Below are 13,375 nucleotides of genomic sequence, written 5' to 3' on the forward strand. Positions count from 1 at the left end.
GCCTTTTGAAAGATTCAAGACACTGTTTACGTCAGCATCGGTACTGGTCCAGCCAAATCCACAATTGCCCTTTGTCATTGAAGTTGACGCCTCTGACTCGGCAGTCGTTGCTAACCTGTCACAACGCTTTGGAGATGAAATTCAGCTGCATCAGTGTGCAGTTCTATCATACATCTTATCGCCTACAGAAATAAACAACAACATTAGGAATAAGGAACTTCTAGCCATCAAGGTAGCTTTCTCTGAATGGAGACGCGTTCTGGAGGGAGCTCATCATCCAGTGACTGTTCACACAGACCATAGAAATTTAATTTCCTCATACAGTCCAAAGAGTATCAGTGAGACAAGAATGATGGGCCTTATTCTTTTCGAGATTCAACTTCATTGTCTCTTGCTGACCAGGTTCCAGGAACGATAAGGCTGACACCTTGCCGAGGATTCTGGGTGAATCAGGGGAGGAGGTTGAGAGGAACAGTACTATTTTAGTCCCTAAAAATTTGGTGGGAATTCTTAATCCTAAAGAATTGCTAACAAGGGTTAAAGAAGGGTATGAAAGTCACTCTTTTCTCAAGCAACCTTCTAAGAAAGCACATATTTTTTACAAAAAGAAGTTCTGAATGCAAAAAACAGACTGTATGTTCCAGACAGAGGCCAACTCGAAGTCCTAAAACAGATCCATGACTCCAAACTTGTGGGCCATCCTGGGATCAAAGACCTTAGAGCTTCTGGGGGCGTGGCCAAGCTTGCAGAGAAGAAAGTCGCATCTTCCCTGAGTTCCTGAACACCGGAGGATTTACTGCATCCCGGGGCTCTTACAAGCTGTCTGATACCCTCCACACCACCACAGAAGACATCTCCGAGGTGCAGGGAACATTTTAAGAGGCTTCTCGGCGGAATCACCCGAGTCCAGGATTTTGGGCCTAGTCGCCAGCTCTAAGCCGCAGCCTAAATTTTCAGGCGGGGACGCAGCGTGGCCCGTGGAGAACCACCTGGGGAGTCTCAGACACCGGAGAGGATAGCGAAGCTACCCCCAAAGCGTTCCGGACCATCGGTGGCTGCGGAGAACGGGGAACTGAGGTCTGGCAGACACTTAGCGACGGAGCCGCGACCCGACCAGGACGGTCCCGCGGGCACAGGCTGTGGCGCCCAGCGTGAAGGAGAGGTGTAGCGGGAGCACCGCTAGCCAGTGAGTACCAGGGGACCCCATAGAAACCAACCACGCTGGGTGCGGGGGAATAACTGTGTTCGCTGTGATACTCATAGCGCCCCCCCCTTTTTGGCAGGAGCTGCATCTCCACCGGGCTCCCTCATTTCCCGCCCAAACTTGCCGCCATCTTCTCCCCTCACCCCCAGCGGTCCCCCCAGCTATATGGGAACAGAAGAAGAGAGACCATCATAAAGCGACTTATCCACAACATCACTTCTCCTGGCTGAAACCGCCGAGAGGTGGATGATTCTGAAAGAGCACAGCTCTAATTTTTCTGAACTGACAAACTCAGCTCTACTACCCAGCAACTTTCATGCATAATTTTTTACTAAACTGAAAGTATATATACTGCCAGGAGGTGGATGATTCTGAAAGAGCATAGCTCTAATTTTTTCTTGAACTGACAAACTCAGCTCTACTATTCAGCAACTCTCTTATATAAGCTTCACCCAGCCTGAAGGTGTATGGAGGAGCACCGCACCAATTTTTATGGAACTCACTAAGTAAGCTCTACAACCAAACAATCCTTTATCAATACTTTAAAGACTTTTGCATGAAAAGTCCATTCTCGGGGGCAGAGCCTGTCCGTGGAGAGTAATGGCCCTCTGAACTCAGAGCCCCATTGCACTGGCACAATTCGGGGCCCACATCAGCGGCGATCCTAACTAAAAAATGGTCAAGATTAATAAAGAAAAAGGGGGAGACCACCAAAGCACACCCCCCCCCCCCCATCCGGCTAGAGGACAATCAGACCTACAAAGGTTCCTAAAGGACCGATCTACACGCTCACCCCACGCCCCAGGCAAACTGACACAGGCCCAACAAAATGCAGCAACAATAAAGACCTTAGAGCTTCTGCTTTGCTTCTTTTGGTGGCCCAATTGCAAGGACAGAGGGCATGAACTAGGGTGAAGAAGCTTTTCTGTACCTCAGTTAAGAAAGCATGTTCATTGGCCCACAGATTTGTCATCTTCTTAAAGACAAACATTTTGAGCAAGTTCTTCAGGGACATGAGAAAACAGCATTTAAAGATTTTTTGCATGGTTTCTTGGGAAATGGAAGAGTTGGCAACTATGTTGAGATTGTGAATAAACTTCTAGAAAAGTACCATTAGGTACTTTTAGATTAGGTTGCAACATGTCACTCAAAATCCATTTCCTGCATTCTCACCTGCACTTCTTCCCTGACAACTGCAGTGCCGTAAGTGACAAATATGGAGAGTGATTCCATCAGGATATATCAAAAATGGAATGAAGGAATTAGTGAAAAAGGTATGCTTCTCCGCTTGCGGGCAACTGTTGGACAGTGACAAGAGATGCCCCAGAAAAGTGACTAGCAAAGAGAATCCATTCACTTGATTAAGCCCATTTATTTAGTGTATCTATAAAACCAGAGTTAAGCCTACTAAACAAAATATAATGTCACATTCATTTTCCTCAAGCCAAAATTAGGGTAGTTTAGTGATTTTAAGAAAAGAAATGCCCAATGTTCACCGGCGGATTTGATTTGTGGAACCCTCGAGATTCGCAAACCAAGCTGCCCATAGGAAGGAAGTATCAACATCCGCAAAAGTTAAAAGCATGCGGATGTAATTTTTTCCCGATGAGCAGATCGCATGCGCGGGAAGAAAACGCAGCACGCTCTATTTGTCTGCGGATCCGTTGAAGTCAATGGAAGCCATCTGATCCGCAGCACAGCCACAGCTGTCACTGTGAATGTGCCGCAGATCTGCGGGAAAGCAGGAGATTTTTTTTAAAAATGCACTCCGCATGCGTCCGTCATGTTGCCCGGCGCACCCAGATGCATCTGCAGTGCTGAAGAAAGAAAATCCGTGCGGCACAGAGGAGACCCACACTGGATCTGGACAAGAATGAAAATGTCTTTTTCTGTCCATGTCTGCGGGCACGGCCAAATTCCATTGCGGGATTCAGTAAATGGAATCCATGCGTGCAAGTAGACATGAGGCTAAAGAGCTTCAAAGCATATTTTTAGTATTTGGATTTGAGATTTTTGTATCTTAAAAACCAGAGTTAATAAACGAAATCTAATGTCATATTTGTGTTTTGTGAGTTGTGACCCAAAATTAGGGTGGTTTTAAGTATTTTGAGAAAGGAAAAAATTTCAAGCTGCATTTTTGTTATCCACTGTTATTAAACTAGTGTTGCCTGGGATTTAAAATAGAACGAAAGACACATTAACATGGATTGAGATTTTAAAGAAAATCTCTGTTGTCCATATCAACCAATCACAGCGCAGCTTTCATGTCACTTCAGCAGTATAATATATAAAAACCAATCACAGCGCAGCTTTCATGTCACCTCAGCGGTATAACAAATGAAAGCTGGGCTGTACGACACGAACAGACAGATGTTGCTTTAGAATTTAAACAAAGGCACATTAACATAGATTGAGATTTTAAAGAAAATCTGTGTTGCCTAAGCGCAGTTTTAATTTTACCTCTGCAGTATAAGAAATACTAACCAATCAGAGAGCATCTCTGATAAGCAAGGTTTATTCTTAACTGCAAACTGATATGGGGAATAAAGAATGCTTGTGTCAAAGGGCAATTTTGGCACCAACTAATAAAACTGTAGGGCAGATAAATGAAAAATAATTTCACAAGTCGAAGGAGAAATTGTAGAGTATCTGTGGGTGGATAATGCTATGGACACTGAACAAGTCGCCTCATACCCTGTAGAGTTCCTTCACTCTTTGGACTTGTCAGAAGTGTCTTCCCATAAGTTGAGGTTAAAAGTTGGTATTCTGGTTCTATTAATGCATAATCTTGATGTGCCAAAACTGTGCACATGATTGCAGATTACACAATTAGGGCGAAATATTGTAAGAGCCGTTATAATGACTGGAGTAACAAAAGGAGAAAGTGTTTTAATTCCATGCATTTCGATAATACTGATGGATTTGCCTTATCAATTCAAGAGGCTTCAATTCCCTCAAAAATAGCATTTGCGATGACAATCAATAAGGCTCAAGGGCAAACACTTAGGGTAGCAGGTGTACATTTAGAAAAAAACATGTATTTCTCATGGGCAATTATATGTGCCATGCTCACGTGCATATAGCCCACAAAACCTTTATATCCTAGCAAAAGATGACAAAACCAAAAATGTAGTGTACAGAACTGAGCTAACATATCATATTGCAGTTACATTCCTTTCACTATTTCATTTTTTTTACATTTCAATATACAGCAAAACATAGATTAGATTAAAAAAAAAAAAAAATTCCACGTGGACAAAGTCTCGGGTAACAAGCTAGTATACATATATATTCTTGATGTGTGCGCAACACAAGTACACAATATATTGGGTTTTATGTATTTGAAAAGTATTGAATTATGATGCTAAAACAGTAAGGAAAAAATTGTGTACTTCAGAAACCTGATAAGTACAGTACAAATAGGGGGGCGTGGCTTAGCCAGCAGAGGAAGTGGTCGCACAGAAGCTCAGCTCCTGTGATCCGGGCGGATAAAAACCTTTTCCAGGCATAATTGTCCGAGGGAGACACCGCTGAATACCTGCATCAGCAGCTCTGCAAGCTAAGGAGCAGGAAGAGACGCTCCGGACAACTGAGGGATGCCGTTAACGGCCGGGGCCTACTACCGCTAGTGAAGCCGGGGCCTAAATTTCCGGAGGGCCGGGAGGCACGCGGTGCGCCGGAGGCACGGAGAAACACCAGTCAGTGCCAGCGGCGGGCTACCACACGGAGCCCGGAGAGGGACCTCCAGGAACAGGTTTGTAGCGGGTTGTGGGGGGCGCGCTCGTCTCCCAGAGCGCGGCACAGCGGAGGCCCATGCAGAGGCGGGAAAAGAGTGAAGCGGCAGCAGCGGCGCCATTAAGACGGGAGGCAGGGGAAACATCCCCGATACGGTCTGGGGGCATTATTGTTAGCGCCTGGGAGTTGTGAATAACTGCCATCCGAAGGGAACAGACAACTACCCATCAAGAGTCTGCCATCGGGACTGGGTGCTACCCCCTCCCCCTCCACCCCCTCCAGCTCCGGTCTGCATAAATTGCATAAGTTGCACTTTTTCAAAGGAAGACCAGAACAAGAAAGGTCATACTCAGTCTGACTCCTCGGAGCAGATCTGAGACCTATATCAAGAGACATTTTGTCCTGCTAAAGTATTAAAGTTCAAAAGCTGACAAGCAATAAAAGCGCCAAATAACACAGAGAGCTTGCAGCTATTCAGTCCAAGCATGCTCAACTAAAACTGATCTCTCTGCCTACCTGGCTGACCCTTAAAGAGGGGCTAATATCTTAAAAATTTTAACCTTACACAGGCCTAGCCTGAATTTTTGCATCACTGCAGAACCCTGTAGCTGGATCTGCAGATCAAAGCTCCCCTCTCCAATCTCAGAGGATTTCTTCTAACCCGTGGACTCTGAAATTGGCGATAAAGCTAAACTCCCCACAGGCATAGCCTGAATTTTTTACAGAACTGCAAGCAGCAGTTCTCCAGAACAAATATACTAGGAGCCTCGTTCAGGCGCGCACCGCCCCATTTGACACTCTCGGGGTGTTGAAGCAGTTTGAGAGACAATCCGATCCAGCTGTACGCCTAAACCCGCTTGGCACTTTATATCCATTAATATCCTGCAATTAGCCGAGCATTTCATCTAAGGATCACACCTCCCAAATGGCCCCGTAAAAGGGCAGGCTGGGTGAAGAGCCCCATCGCATGATTAAGATTAAACCGTAACCCTCGCAATGGGTAAAAACAGCAGAGACAAAAGCAATGACTCCTTATCTACACCACATCCTTCTAAGAGTCAATCAGATATGCAAAAATTCTTAAAAGAAAGAGTCTCAAGATCTCCGTTTCCCCCCAGCAAAAAGTCATTGATTCTAACAGTCCCTGCTCCGCAAAGCAGTGAAAGAGAAGGAGAAGAGTCCTCAGAGGAAGAAGATAATGGTCAAATATCAAAAAGCTTTATGAGGGAATTAATGTCTAACTCTCTACAGCCAATCAGAAATGACCTCTCAGAGATCAAAGATGAAATCAAGGCCATGACAAAAAGGGTGGAGACCCTCGAATCTTCTTCTTCCAAGATTATCCAACACTCCACCGAAATAGCTCATCTGGTAAGAGAACACCATCAACATCTAAACCAAGTTCTTATATTACAAGAGGACATTGAAAACCGTAATAGACGGAATAATATAAGATTGAAAGGTCTCCCAGAATCGTGGGCGTCTGAAGTATTACCAAAGATTGCTACAGAACTGTTCACCCTTCTTGTAGGTCAAGACAGAGCATCAACTATCTATAGAGCGGATCCACAGATCCCTGAGACCTATGCCCACAGGCGCAGAACCGCCAAGAGATATAATATGCAAACTCCTAAACTACCCAGATACACAAGCGATATTAAACGCCTCCAGAACCATCAAAGATTTACAGTATGAGGGGGCACCTATACAAGTGTATCAGGATCTTGCGCCAACAACCTTGGCCAAACACCAGCTGATGAGACCATTATTAGAGGCACTCCGGGCCAAAGACATTCGATACTCTTGGCTCTTCCCGTTCGGATTGGGAATAAATCTAAGAGGCCGAAGGATAAATATCCGTTCCCCTGAGGATCTCCAAAAATGCTGGCATCTACTAGAAATTGAGCCAATCGAGATCCCGTGTTGGCTTCGCTACCTGAGCCAGCGACTCTCCCAGAGCTACCTAGCGCGGATTCAGAGCCTCCCCAAGGAAGTTCACGATCCCCTAGGGAAAAAAAGAAAAGACCCAAGGATGGCCCACCAAGGGAAGACACCTGAGAAGGAAGGGAGCCGTTAACCTTACCATTCTGAGAGTAGGGGTTCAATGATGATGTTTATGGGAACCTCTATAAAGAAGGACTTTATCTCTGCATATTTTGCATAAGTGATGGGGCCTGACCACATGGCACAGGCCCAGTTAAAGATAGTTACTTACTGTTTTTATTCATCTGTTTGAATACTGTCTCAGTTGAGAGCTCACAGGTAGAACTATCACACTCCCTGAATATATACTGAGTGTGGAAGCAGTTAGATTAGCTCAGCCGCGGTACTCCGACGGAGATCTCTCAACTGACACACCTTTGATCTGTTTGTAAACTACCCCGACCCCCATACCCGTACCCCCACTCCCTACCGTAACACACCCACTTACCCACCCCCCACTGCCCTTGACAGGAAAGCAACTTATCTGTACCGATTAAGATTTAACTGTCTTGATTTATCTTGTCTTTCTTAAAAATACAGGCACGGTATAGGAGAAGGCAGTTGGAATGGCTCTCACCCATGTTACTTCTTTCAATGCCCGGGGTCTAAACGCGCGCACAAGAGACACAGTGTAATACACCTGCTAAAAAAAATGTAAGACAAAAATTCTTTTTATACAAGAAACACATTTTAAAAAGGACAGACAATTTACACTCCCGAGGATGGGGTTTCAGCAATACTTCCACAATTCACACCCAAATTCAGCGTCTAAAGGGGTAACCATAGGATTCCATAAATCAATTCCATTTAAATTGGATGCACAATTCCAAGACGAGGAGGGTAGAGTCCTTTTTTTAAGGGGCTCCATTAACAACCTAAAGCTGACAATTGCAAATATCTATGCCCCAAATTCCGATCAGTTCCCCTGGCTGATAAAGCAGATGGATACTCTTAGGCAATTCGCCATTAGAGATATCATACTAGGAGGAGACTTAAATATTACATTAAACCCGATCCTAGATTCCTCAACAGGTCGCTCACAAGTTTCGCAGGTAAAACTAAAAAGGCTACAGCGCTCCATGTTAGAGTTAGGGGTCCTGGATGCGTGGCGCTCCCTCCACCCCTCCACAAAGGACTTCTCTCATTACTCTCAAGTCCACTCTTCCTTCCAAAGGCTGGACTACATACTGATCTCCACGGGACTCCTGACTCATTTGAAAAGGGCAACTATAGACCACATCACTGTCTCGGACCATGCCCCGATTCATCTAGACATCAATTTACCGGACTTTGCCCCGGGAGAATGGAGATGGCGTCTGAACGACTCCCTCCTGGACCCTCTGGAGGAAAGACTAAAAATAGGAGAGCATCTTGAGGAATACTTCAAGAATAACTCAGATGCTAGTGTAGAAACGCCTATGGTTTGGGAAGCCCATAAGGCATTTGTTAGAGGACTATTGATAGCCTTGGGATCAAAAGTAAAAAAACAAAAACAAAAAGAAATTGATAAATTACTGCTCCAAATTACAAAACTTGAACACACAACAAAACAATCCCAGACCAAACAGAACCTTGAAGAACTTACCTCCCTTCGGCACCGCCTCAAATGCTACTTAACTGAAAAGTTCAATAAAAAACACATCTATTTTAAACATGCTGCTTACGCACACGGCAACCGAGGCAGTAAACTCATGACTTCGCTTCTTAAAAAAATTAAGACAAGGAATGCTATCCTAAGTATAAAAACACAATCTGGGTCGCGAGTTTCCTCGACACCAGATATAGCCAGAGAATTCCAACTCTTTTATTCAAAACTGTATAATCTCGAAGAGAGAGCATCTCCTCAGGCCAAACAGATTCTTGCTGAGAGGGTTGACGCATTTCTGAGATCCCTAAAAATACCAAAATTGAGTGAAATAGAGGCGACATCCCTTCTGACCCCAATCTCAGGGAAAGAGGTGGAGGAAGTTCTGAATTCCTTTGTTCATGGTAAAAGCCCTGGGCCCGATGGCCTTTCAATTACCCTCAAGGAGCAATTAATTCCCAGACTTACCAAAACGCTCAACGCACTACTAAAAGGGGCCACTCTACCTAGACAAGCCCAAGAGGCTCATATTACCCTTATCTTGAAGGAGAATAAGGACCCGACACAGTGTGGCAGCTATAGGCCTATATCACTCATTAATTTAGACGTTAAGATCTGGGCCAAATTGTTGGCGAGAAGAATGAGTGAATTCATCCCGACCTTGAGAGACCCGGAGCAAGCGGGTTTCGTCAAGGGCAGAGAGGGGAAGGGACTACTCCACGCAATCCAATACGCCCAAGCCCGTAAGATACCGATGGCCCTAGTAAGCACTGATGCTGAAAAGGCCTTCGATAGGGTAGACTGGGTCTTTATGGAAAGAACATTACTCAACTTCAACTTCCCTCCTGCCCTCATCGCGGCGATATTGACACTATATTCAAGTCCACACGCTAGGCTGAAAATAAATTAATCACTCTCCCCACCATTTGAAATTAGCAATGGGACGCGCCAAGGCTGCCCCCTATCCCCCTTACTATTTATCCTCACGATAGAACCATTGTTACAATGGGTGAGACAGGACCCGGTTATGGAGGGACTGAGAGTTCAATCAGGTTGCTTGTCGTCAGCTGCATTTGCGGACGATGTCATGTTTGTGATTACTAAACCAGAGAGGAGCCTACCGAGACTGGTCTCAATTTTACGAGACTTCGGATCTTTATCAAACTTCAAAGTTAACTTCGAAAAATCAACGATTCTAAACATAACAATCCCCGAAGCTAGATGCAGGCTTCTGAAAGCTAGCTCCCCGTTTGTATGGTCCGAGACAGTGGTGGACTATCTAGGTATAAAACTCACGAAAAGAACTGGAGACCTTTTTTCGAAAAACTTTGACCCTTTAATTGCCCAAATAAAAACACTATTACGAAAATATCACCTTCCATTCCTCTCATGGTTTGGTAGGAAAAATATTCTAAAATCCTATGTCCTACCTGTTATACTTTACAAGCTGCGTATGATTCCAATAACCTCCCGCTAGCCTTCTTTAAATCTCTACGAATGCTGTTTTCAGGCTTCGTGTGGAGACAAAAAAGGCCCAGACTGGCGTATAAGCTTATGACCAAGAGGAGATCGGAGGGGGGGTGGACTTGCCAAGAGTCCAGGACTACTACTATTCTACTCAAATCGGATACTGGATGGACCTGACCCGTCCGTCAAGAGACCCGATATTATACGACCTGGTGAAAGCGTCACATGGGGAATCTTTGACAGATGACCTGTGGCTTCCAAAAAGGAGCGTATATAGAGCTAAGGGATTCAATCCCCTCCTTAAAGGCCCCTGTGAAATTTGGGACAAAACTAGAGAGTCACTGGCCCCTACCCCTTCTCCATTGACACCCACCCAAATCCTGTGTAGGCTCCTTGAAATCCCCCCAGACCCAAGCTCCCAGAGTATCTGGAAACAGATACAGGGCAGCAGAGTGGAAGATCTGCAGACCCAAGCCCATAAAACACCAGAAGAAATTGCGACCACACTGGCCACTAACCCCAAACTTTCGCTCCTGCAGCGGGTACATATAGAAAAAGTAATAAAAGAATTCTTATCCAAATACAAATCGGTTAGACCTAAAACCGACTTCGGAAAAGCCTTAATAGAAGACAAACCCAGTGGTAGGAGAATCTCTAATATCAGGAAGAACTTCATAACCCCACCTCTATTCTCCAAACCAACCTTCCTAACGTCTTGGGAAAAAGAGTTAAAAATTACCCTCTCCACAGCGGACACTAAGTTAATCCTAAGACTGGCATATGGCCTCTCTCCATGCGTTTTGATGCAGGAAAGCCATTACAAACTTTTAGTTCGATGGTATAAAACCCTCCAATGGCTTCACGATTACAAACTTGCCCCTGATGATAAATGCTGGAGATGTAAGGCCACAACGGGCTCATATCTCCACATTTGGTGGGAGTGCACGGGAATCGCCTCTTTTTGGAAAGAGGTAGAAAAGGACTTGAAAGTCTTCTCGCCAGGTATAACAATTTCACCGGAAATGGTATTCCTCTGGAGGCCCTCTTCTAACTTTCATCCGTTCAAAAACAAATTAATAGCATTCCTATTGGATGCAGCAAAAGCGCTGATCCCTCTAAACTGGCTGCAACAAAAAACCCCAACTGTCTCACAGTGGAGGGAAAAAGCAGACATGATATGCTGTATGGAAGAGCTAACAAGCTGGAACAGGGGGACTAACGAAGACTTTATTTTAACCTGGCATCCCTGGAGAGAGGCCAGGAAGGACCACTAAGCTTACAGAAAGCTCTCCTGTAAAGAAGAAAACACAATACAAAGATATAGACGATAATTCCTATTAGCAAAGGAAGTTTCGGCAGGGACGGACAGGAGGGACCTGGGGCGTTGAACACAGAGACACACCCGCGCCCTCCCGCTGAGGGGTGACCGGAGCGGAAGAAAGAGAGTGAATCGGGTGAACAAGAGCTCTGTATAGTGCCTCTTTGACGCATTGACTGTAACCAGACTATCCCTCCTACCCCCCCCCCCTTTTTTTCTCTTACCTCCTGCCTCCCCTCTCCCCCTACCCACCCCTCCCCCCTTACATGCTTAACTTGTTTGACATATTTGGGTAATAGGCTGATGCAGCAAGTTTCAAGTTAATTAACAGCCCAAGAGGTGTCTATATTACTACTGAGGATGTTGTGGACGGGAGCCCTCTCTCGTGACACCAACCAGAGTTAACAAGGAAGGGACGGACAGCTTTCGTTAAGATACTGCCCGGGAAATACCTGAAACGCACGAGTCACCTGGCTTCAGCTAGAGGAGCCACAAGTCTCTTACAGAAATTAGGAAGAGCAGGTTGATCTGGCACGAGAGACCCTCCCGTAGATTACTGCTTTACCGTTTTACTGTATTATTACCTTAGCAGGTGCAGCAATGACAAATGTTGTACGTACAAGCTTGAGAGAAATGTTTGATTTAATTGTAAGTTTTGAAAACAATATGGAAAACTAAAAATCTTAATAAAAAAAACTTGATTTAAAAAAAAAAGGACAGTACAAATAGAATCAACTTATTAACAAGAGTTTACTTAAAGTGTGTTACATTTATAATGTGGGTGGATTTTTGGTCTCAGAGACCAGTCTTGTAAACTTAGTAAGGGCAGACATTCTTACAGCGATATAAGCAACAATTGAGTATGGCTCATATGGAATCAAAGTAACTAGCCCCCTAAATAGCCAGCAGTTAACTATTTCTGCTATGCTGCTTTGTTGCATACTCTCAGGGAAAGGTTTTTGCAATAGTACCAAAGATACTGTGGGCCAAAAACAAAATGGATGTTAGATGGCTGCCTGTCATTTGGTTGGCTGTTAAAGTCAAACCTGGCATATAGACATCCAACATCGGGCAATGCCCAATAAGTAAGGCTCAACAACACTGCATTGTTTCTAGTCAAGTAAAAGATTGCCAAGGGCAACCTAAAACCTTTCTCACAGGCCACCATTTACAAGCAGTTAATACTGTCACAATGGTGCCAAATTAGCACGTTGTCACAGATACCAGCCAGCTCCACTTTCCCCACAGTGGTGGATCGTGCAAACATTATTTTAGTGTAACCCTAAAGAGAGCACCCATACATTGTGGCAAGCAATATTGCTAGTATGCCCCTCTATGTCCTTCTGTTCCTTCCAAAATAGTGCCTTCAAATATCACATTTAAAAGATGTATGGTCCTGAATACAGCTACCTTGCTTCCTCTGAATTCCTCTCTGGGATTAGTTTAGAGGCATATACCTGGGTCAGTAATGATGTGGATAGACAAAAGAGGGAATATGTGAAAGTAACTAATAATGGTTTAAAAACATATCATCCCTTTAGCCAGCTTACGTGCTCAAAGTGATGGAAAAAATACAATTTATAAGAATGTATTCTTCTTTAACGAATGACCTTGTAGGATATCATTCCTTCTCATCACAGTTCACAATGCAAAAAGCCAACACCTTATAATGATCTGTTCTTTTGAACTAAAGAAATGTAATTATGTACTCCAGATGCACTGCCATTATTCCTAGTCTATGTACTGGATGTGCCCTTTCAAGGCTTCATCTTCTAACTCTAATCATTTTATTTTACATCACTGAAAATAAATTCTCAGTAATATGCTTATATTTTGATGGGATACAAAGGGAGCAAGGATGGTTCGTGATCAGTCCCTGCCAATGCCGAGGGAGCAAGGATGGCTCGTGATCAGTCCCTGCCAATGCCAAGGGAGTAAGGATGGCTCGTGTTCAGTCCCTGCCAATGCCGAGGAAGCAAGGATGACTCGTGATCAGTCCCTTCCAATGCCGAGGGAGCAAGGATGGCTTGTGATCAGTCCCTGCCAATGCCAAGGGAGCAAGGATGGCTCGTGATCAGTCCCT

The sequence above is a fragment of the Eleutherodactylus coqui genome, chromosome 9 (assembly GCF_035609145.1).
Source record: "Eleutherodactylus coqui strain aEleCoq1 chromosome 9, aEleCoq1.hap1, whole genome shotgun sequence".
Lineage (NCBI taxonomy): Eukaryota > Metazoa > Chordata > Amphibia > Anura > Eleutherodactylidae > Eleutherodactylus > Eleutherodactylus coqui.